Source organism: Amphibalanus amphitrite, unplaced genomic scaffold (assembly GCF_019059575.1).
Source record: "Amphibalanus amphitrite isolate SeventyFive unplaced genomic scaffold, NRLGWU_Aamphi_draft 000362F_arrow, whole genome shotgun sequence".
Lineage (NCBI taxonomy): Eukaryota > Metazoa > Arthropoda > Thecostraca > Balanomorpha > Balanidae > Amphibalanus > Amphibalanus amphitrite.
In genome coordinates this window covers 303,041-312,626 of record NW_024881856.1, presented here as the reverse complement: position 1 = coordinate 312,626, position 9,586 = coordinate 303,041, and positions in this window count along the sequence as shown.

Genomic DNA, 9,586 nt, shown 5'->3' with positions numbered 1-9,586 from the left:
GCCCTAACAAAATCAGCCATATGCAAACCCAAATGTCCAGGGGGCCAAAGATGTCACTTGTGCATGTCTGACTTCAAAGGAGATTGCACACAAAAGAATGTTGTTTACAAAATTCAATGTAGCATATGCAAAAGCGAGGGAAAAGATGCCACTTACGTGGGGGAGTCCATGCGTCCAGTCCGTCTACGATATAATGAACACCGACGTGACGCTATCAATAGAACCCCCAACACTCCATTCGGTGACCACTTTCTGGAGGAGCACGTTTCACTGACTGATACGGGTTCAGATGTCTTACATCTTAGAATACTTTACAGAGCCCAGGATCATCCAGACAGGAAAATTTCTGAAAGCATACTCATTAGGAGCGAGACACCGACATTGAATATTCAGGGATCGTCATGGCCTATCATGCGAGTTGTGTGACTTTTTTTGTACTTTTTTTTGTATTTTTGTATTTTTAGATTTGATGTGTATGTTATATATATTTTACTGGTTTTTGATATTTCACCATGTATGTGTACCTCATTATATGTATGTATGTACGTTGTACAGTGTACCTATATATGACGCACACCTTTTGCTCGGCGACGGCCGCCCCCCCCCCCCCCCCCCGCCAGCCGCCTGACCTATCCATCACGAGGCCCGCTGTGGGTCTAGGCGCTGCACCGTCTTGCCGGCACTTCGCCGTCTTGCCAGCAAGCTTGTATTTTAGATGAATATGCTTTTGCCAATCTGTTTGTACCGAACTTCTGCTCATGTGTACCTTTTAGGGCGTAGCTATATTTCTGCTTTGTAAGTGCGTGATACCTTTAGGGTGTATGATCAGATGTGTTGTTGATGTTTTGTTGTTCGATATTGTTGTACGATTTGATATCGATACGTTTATACGATCGAAAGCGATGCGAACCTCGAAATGTGATGTTAGCCCTGCATGACGACCACGAGACAAACGAATTTTGAATTTTTCTCTTTCTACAGGCAGTCGACAATTGTTGCGCATTTCACTCGCTACTTTTGCCTTGTACGATTTCACGAATTCGATTTAGACGAAGGTCTGTGACCGAAATATCATCAATTCATCAATAAATAATCATTTTCATTCATTTGGTCATTTTCCGAGGAGAAGGTCATATATTCTAATGATACTTCCTACATTTATCATGCTCCTCGCAACAGCTCTCAACGATATACGAAATTTTTCCTTTTTCAGATGACTCAGACTTCAACGGATTTTTCAGTAACCCTTGACGTCACTAGGCAGCTTTACCACACCATCTGCATGCTCCCCTCCCGAAATCACTATTCGAAACTATTATCGTAACGCATGATTAGTGCCTACATTCATAAAAATAGCACCTTCCTAATTTTTTTTCATGCTGCTGAACAATAATCCAAATGTTTCTTTAACCCTCGCGGGCCCGGGGGAGCGTTTTTTCGCCCCCCCCCCCTGTGAATATTTGCGACCTGACCCTGTAACCTGACTATGTAACCCCTGACTCCACTTTACATTTTTTGGCCCAGCTCATCCACAGCCCATCGATCCTTCATATTTTAGGGCCCAGCCCAGCCCGTAGCCCAGCCCAGCCCATGGCCCATTGGGCTGGCCCGGCCCATGGCGAACACTGTATCAGATGCTGTTTGAATTTTGACGACTGTCGAGTTGACGAGTTAGTTTCGGAGTTAGGAGGGGGATGGGCTATGAATAGCCCCCCCCCCCAGTAGGGCGCGTTATACACGGACCCCAGTGGGGCGCGGGTTAAGCCTCCATAGGTCAAATATTGTGAACATAGCTGTTTTGGGATACTTTTTCACTTTTTTTTTCACTTTTTTCACGAATAACTTTTGAACCAGCAAAGGTGAATAATAGACAATGGCACTATCGTGTTTCTGTCCTTCAGTCGCTTCAAAACATATATTTTTTACCTGGAAAGGTTAACCCTATTAGTGGCAGGCTCCTGGCTACCCCTATTAGTGGCAGGGGGGGGGGCTGTTTACGACCCCCCCTTGATATCTCGAGATCTAACGGGCCGATTTTCAAAATTCAAACGGCATTCGACTTCGCTCAACGTGATCTACATTTCTAAAAAAAAATAAGAAAATGTCAAAAGGGGGGTTGAGGGGGGTAAAAACGGGCAAATTGCAGATACATTTTAGACTGCTTATCACGGCCAGGTTTCTGAACCAATCTTAACGCAACTTTTGCCGATCGATAAAGAATGAACCAGGAATTCACATGGATCCTAAAAATATGCATTTTCAAAAATCATAGGCGGATACAGATCATTGAGATTGGGGGTACACAAAAAGTATAGCAAATAAGGTTTTTGTTGGTACTGTTTCTAAAAAGGGTGGTAATGGTCTTGTTATGTTACAATTTTCTTATGAGAGAACGACTACAATTGTATTGGTCATGCATAGGCGGTGTCAGGGCACCTATGTTGGGAGGTAAAACATAACCCCCCTTTTTGGACGCCTGGATCCGCCTATTATAGCAAAAACGTGTCAAAAGAGGATGCACAATAACTTTGTATATGTTATCACGTGATAAAACTGGTGCATACAGTTATAATACATCAGCATCGTGATCATCGCCCAAATGACTCGCTTCACGAATAGGACCCCCCAATTCCCAGTGCTCTGGAGCCGCCCTTGGTAAAGTTATGAACTTGAAATTTTCAGGGAATGTGCCCAATTTAGTTTTAGGAAAAGTCAGAAAATTTCAGCATCGTAGCTTCAGCGGTTTCGGAGATATTCCCGAAAAACCTGAGGGGTGGATGAAAACAACCCCCCCTGCCACTAATAGGGTTAAGGTCAAATTTTGACCTCAGGTCAAGGTCACCTGGTGCCCCAAATAGGTCATGTTGTATATCATTCGATGCGTCTCGACAAGACAAACACAGTTGAGCCATCCCCAGCGTTCTATCTCTTTCCAATCGGGAGTTATTGGCAAAAATCTGTTTGTAGCCTCAAATGACTTCGGATGACCTTTCTAGAGGCTATCAGCAAAACAGACACCTTGGTCGTCACGGGTGGTCCAAATCATTGTGATTCTGAAATGTTTGGACTGTTCCTATGCGTAGCCACGAATCTATAGGCATTTTCATTTTCCTCCATTGACTTATAATGGAAAGGTGACGCCACTGTCCTGACCTTAGGTCACGGATATAAAAATGCGAGATATACAAATTATAGGTGCCCATAACATCAAGCAATCCACCAAGTTCAAAACCTCTCTGACAAGCACTGCAGGCTGGACAATGGACCTTTTTTAGGCTTGGTCAGTTAACTTGACCTAGTGACCTAACCTGACATGACCTGGGGTCAAAAATTTCACACACTGTCCAAAATTGATGTATAGGAAGATACTCCAAGCGGCGCTGCGCTATGCGCCGCGGTTTTTTATTCACACGCAAAAAAACGCAACAGGGTGGTAACATATTCCCCCCCCAACTGGGGCGAAGGTTATGGGGGTCGCTCACTCGCTATAAGCACCTTGCCCTACTCGTAAGGCATATACTTCTGCTTAAATGGCGCCCTTTTCCTTGGGACTCGCCTACCAATCCCAAGAAGGCATGAGTCATATTTCACGGGAGCCGGGACTCGCTGCCACGGGCCCACAGTACGGCACGGGCACGAACGCTGTCCTTCGCCTGTATCTGGCACGACCGAGAACCACAGAACACCGGACGGTACAGTGCTGCCACCTACCCGATCAGACCGTTCAGCGCCGCTACCTACAGGACGGGACGGCGAGCTAATCGGCGCTGGCGATCAGACAGGTGCTGCCATCTACATACAACAGCATGTATGCCTGACTGAGCTGTGATTTGCCCCTCCTCTTTCTGTTTGTTTTGTTGCAAGGGCGCACACAAGGGGGCACACGGGCCCATGCCCCCCGATTCGAATGGGGGGGGGGGGCAATTGAGGAGGCCGAAGGCCACTTTAAATGGGCCCCTAATCTTTAGACCGCCGAAGGTGATCTAAAATGAGCTGAAATGATGATCAAAAAGACTAGAAGGGCCCCCAGCAGGCCCATTTGAGTACATGCAGAGCAACTTTTTTTCGGCTGGGGCCTGGGCCCCTCAGCATGGGGCCAAGTTTGCAGGTCGTGTCCCCACCATTCAAAAATCCTATGTGCGCGCCCGTTCTGTTGGGTTAAGCTCAAGCTGCACTAGCCGTGTTTTTTCGGTTTCTGCGAGATTTCGTTTTCCGCATGTTTTCAGTTTCTGCATTTTGTTTCGTTCCGGGTGGCCTCAGCGTGCATGGCTTTGTATATAGGATAGTGATGGCGAAGTGATCATGATATGAAATATATGTTTGTTATGTTATGCTATCCTCTTTTAGCAAAAAACTATCAAGAAATGATTGTTTCGATTTTTTAATGTAAATGTGAATATATTTACAATCCTAATCATTCGTTAGCTAATAGCTGTAAACCAATCATCATATTTGAAGTGGAATGTGAGTTAAGAATCAGATGTTCTACCTATTTATAATTCATAAACTACATTATTTTCATGAATTTTATTTTGAAATTGCACCATCGTGACCATAGGTATCATTGACCACAATCACTTTTAATTATTTAGCACTAACACGAGATCCCGCAGAAACCGAAAAAAAGTTAAAAGCTCTGAACTTTTTTTTCGGTTCCGACTCGTCGGTTTTTGCGGGTTTTCGTTCCAAGAGACACCAGACTGGCAATGCAGCTCCCGCAGTGCATTCGCTATGAGACGAACTTTACGACGCGAGTCGAAATCCTTCAGAAACACAAAAAAAACGTCAGAACTCATGCTAGTGTAGCTTGGGCTTAGACTCTTTCGGTCTGACAAATTCCAGAGGCGGAGGGACGATAGGAATGAGGGGTAGACATTGGTCTGGGCGGGTACCCTGGTGTTCCGCCAAGGCTGAGCTCATCACGTGGACACCTCACTCCTCAGCCCTCCTAACGGTCACCGCACTCGGTCATGGGCCTGCTCCTGGGGTGGAGCTACCCAGCTACCCACGTGGAATAAAGATGACCGTCCAGTCCGGAACAGGGCCTCCGTTCCGTCATTTACATCCTCAGAATAGTCAAATCCTTCTCCTCTATACCTCAACCCTCTGTTTCGGGCTGGACGGTCACCTCCCTTCTTAACCCGCGCCCCGTAGGGGGGGGGCCGAAACGGCCCCCCTGTCCTTTTCGGTCGATATCTCCTAAACGGGTTGAGATATCGCCACCAAACTTTCAGGACCCCTCCGGGCATCAATTTTACACATTGTGACCAAAAATTTTTCCAGAGGCTATGATAGGTTGGCCACAAATGACGTCAGAGTGACGTCATGTTCTGTCATTTTCGACCGAAAAAAGACCTTCGCGAGAAGACCTGTCAGGACTACAGCTTTGAAGATACAGAAAAATGATCAAGACATAAAAGGTGTAGAATTGACAGGGCTACAAAACTGCTATCTCGAATTTTTTGAAATTTCTGAGTTTTGACCCCCAAAAATCAAAAAAGCATTTTTTTGGATATATTCGCCAAAAAATCCAAAAAGTTTTTTGAGTTTCGAAAAAACCGGAATATATGTGATAGTGCCCACCGTCTTCTATCTACATACCAAATTTCAGATCGATACCTCGTTTTTTGGCCAAGTTATAGCGAAAAAACTGTTCAAAAATGATGACGTCAAATTTTCAAACTCAATTTTTGGCAATTCTAGAACTCGTAGAGCAAAACGAAGACCACCATTAGACTCCCCGTGACGAGTTGCATCGAATCGATACCCATTTTATGCAAAAATATCAACTTTGAAATTTGACCTAATTTGACCTGACCTTGACCTGACCTTCACAAAAACGTGACCTAGGCTGGCCCCAAAGACTGCCTAACCCACATAATCGCATTTGTCATGTAAAATGGACCATAAAACATGTATCACACGACACATTCATATTGTGACCCCGGTGACCTGACCTCGCTGTGACCTGACCTGGTATCAGTGACCTCAGATAGCAAAGTATGTGTTTGACAAATAATGTACCATCGATGGTTTTCAATAAATTACCAATTTACTCGCTTTCACAGCACATTTCTTGAATTGCCTGTGAACGGTGAAAATCTGACCTTTGACCTGACCTGTGACGTCATCGGTTTGACCTAGGTCAATGAAATTTGGTCACAAGGTAGTTCCCGGGTGGGGCTATCGAACGCCGTTTGAATTTTGAAAATCGGCCGGTAACTTTCCGAGATCTTAGGGGGGGGCCGATACGGCCCCCCCCCCCTACGGGTGGTAGGGTCCGCCGGTAGCCCTACGGGGCGCGGGTTAACCCGGCGGCCGCTGGGCCTCCGCGCCACCCGCCGGCCGCTGGGGGGGGGGGTGCATATAGTTGCCCCCCCCCTTTACTTCTGCGACGATATCGTCGCAACGCGAAGAGATAGAGAGGCGAAACTTTGCACACATCTTTCTGAATACCTAGCCGAGGTTGTGTCCTAATTTGGTGTCGATCCCATTTGAAATGACGTCACAGTGACGTCATAAGTGAAATAAATTTGCGACTCTCATATTCCTCACGATACATCAGATATATGGGACCGAATATAAAGGGTCGATTATTGGTCAGAAACTGGATGGAAGTGTAGTTAGATGTTTTAGGATGACAGCAGGTGCTGTCTAGTTCATTTACAGTTGAGTTTCATGCTGAGCGTCATCAGAAACGGTCCATATCAGAAAAAGACAAAACTTTATGACGTCACTGTGACGTCATCTTAGGTGCTACAACCACCAAACTTTCCTCAAACATTGCCTAGGTATTCATTTGAAACTATGCCAAGTTTCACGTTCGTAGCTCATCTGGTTTCGGAGATATTTCACAAAACGTAAAGGGGGGGCAACTTTATGCCCCCCCCAGCGGCTCGTGGGTTAATCTTATCATCCTTCCGGCTCGAAATGGTCTCGTCAGAACAAAAGAGCCTAGCCCAACAAAACAAACAAAAGGACCCGTTGGTGGATATGTGGAGGAGAGGGATTTCACTACTCCTGAGGATGGCAAAGATGGAACGGAGGAGTCTCAGTCTCCACTTACATCACTGTGATTGTGTTGACGTGTAAGGTGAGTTATGGACTACTTCCCTTGCATGGAACCTCTAACGCAGGCAAGAGACATGGGTGTATTCGCGTGATTGACTCGTTTTCAAGAGATGGCCACTTTTCCACATGGAAGCCAGCATTCATCGAAATTCGTTTAGTGTTATCTAAATACTGCCATGAATTTTAGGAGCATTGAGAGACTTGTATGAATATTAGATGAAATGGCCAGCCTAGTGCGGGACAGCCGTCATCCTCTTTATTTCAAAAGGTTTAGTGGCATACTAAACCCGTAGGTTGCTTCTTGCCTGTCGAAAACAAAACGTTTAGATAAGTTCGTTGTCAAAACACGTACTAATTCATGAAACAAATGCAACGGAAAATGACATGCACATTGCACACTGACCGTTTGACACCACTGACATGACCTGACCTTACCTCGATGTTCGTCAGCACTCAACGCTTGTATTTTTTTATGGAGACGCGATGTTACGTGGTTCAACGATTACCTACAGCTTTGCTAGAGTCATTATGATTATCTTCGTATAAAGTAAAAAGTAGGTATGTACAGGCGAAACTGAATTTGACATATCCTGATTTCACCTACTGTCTGACTGCTCTTGACCGATTAATCAATTGACCACAAGGGGAAGAATCTGATGCATATGAGGACAAACGACTGTAATCGACCCTAACAGTGTCGTATGCTCAACCAAATGAGTGTTGGATTAGCACTCTTCATCGGTGCATTACGGTACATTTTAACAGTCTGGAGCTCATCAGGGCATAACTGATCACAGCTCAGGTGGCTCCTCAGCCCCTTACATCAGCCGGTCTCGGTCTGATTGAAACCTCAAAGGATGGTAGGTATTTCATATCACTTACCTCGTGTTACATAACATTAACACTATTTACTTGGAATGAGGCCCCACATCTCGATGTCAATTTGAATGTGGTATTTAATAACAAAAATTACATGCATTTTACAACAGACATTGATGCTTATCAGACGGAGAGGCTCGTTCCCACTCCCCCCCCCCCCACACACACACACTTCGGCCGGCGCGTTTGTAGGAAACCAATAGGTCCGCCGAGGGTTTAACTTTGCACTTTTCGTGCATCGTATGTGACGTTAAAAGCATTCACCGAAAACCGAATGGGCTGGTGGGCTGGCGCTTTAAAACCCTCGCATGTGTGCGGCGTTTGCCAGCTTCTAATGTGTAGGGGGGGGGGTGTCGGTTGGACCCCCCCCCCTTGCCGTTTGGCCCCTGATCGAGCTAGAGCTTCGCGGAAAAAACGAGCGTGTTGCCCGTGACGAGAGGAAGCCGATGATACCCAATTTTAAGGTCCTAGGTCATTGGTTGACCTTCCAGGTCAGGTCAATGACCCAAAGTCGGGAAAATCGGGACCTGTTAGAAAGTCGTAAAGTGTGGCTGCTAAGGGGTTTTTCGGGGTGCTGATCACGAATATCGTGTTAGTTTTGATCACAGATGATGTCTTGAAGCATTTAGACCAGGTCGGGTCAGGTCAGGTCAGGTCAACCAGTAGGCGTCGTGACGGGTATTCGTAGTAGGTACGTGTCAACCGCCTCTGACAGCTTCGTAACATGTTACGAAGTCACCAAAACTATTTCGTAAATGTTCAAATGGTTGCTAAATTCGAATTCAGCTCCAAAAACTAGCCTAGAAACATGTACAACTCGAAAAAGTGACCCGAGGTCACCCGAGGTCACCAAAGGTCAATGACCTGACCTGACCTTCAGGTGACCTTGACACACACGGAAGTAACATCAAATCACATGTTTGAACGTTTGAAACCACGAAAAGCTTGCAAACACGCGGCTAGTGCGAGCCGACATACGCGAAATCGCGATTCCGGCCAAACATGGTCTCGGAAAAGAGGTCACAGGTCAAAGGTCATTTGGGTCAGGGTCATGAAATTTTCAGGGTAGGTGTAAAATTGATCAATGCGAGGGTACTTTTTCAGGGTAGGTGTAAAATTGATCAATGCGAGGGTACTGAAAGTTTCGTCGCGATCGGCCGCTTTTTACGCGAGTTATTCGCGAAAAACCATGGGGGGTCCATCCGACCCCCCCCCCCCCCTACACATGCGAGGGTTAAGTGCCCTTGCAGTACGGGGACCCGCAGTTGCTACTGTACACGAACCCCAAGTCTAACCGTCTGTCCTGTCCAGTAACAACCGATAACATTGATATCGACTGCTGGTCCCTGTACAAGAGCAGCTGAGGTTTCCTGTGAGTACCATCTGACAGCTTATCGTTGTTCCCTGTGAGGGTGCTGGGACAATTTACTCAGGGTCGCTGTACAGTAGCAACTGCGGGTCCCTGTACCTAGCCTAAGGAGTGCTTCCTTTTGTGATGCCGGTGCCGTCCTATCAGTCGGCTTTGAAGTGGGCGACCGTCTACCCTTCACTGCCGGACGGCTGCGGCGTCGATACGCTAGCGCCGCCATCCTCTGTTGGCTCTGGCTGATGGTGCTGCCGCTTCACCAGCCTGTCC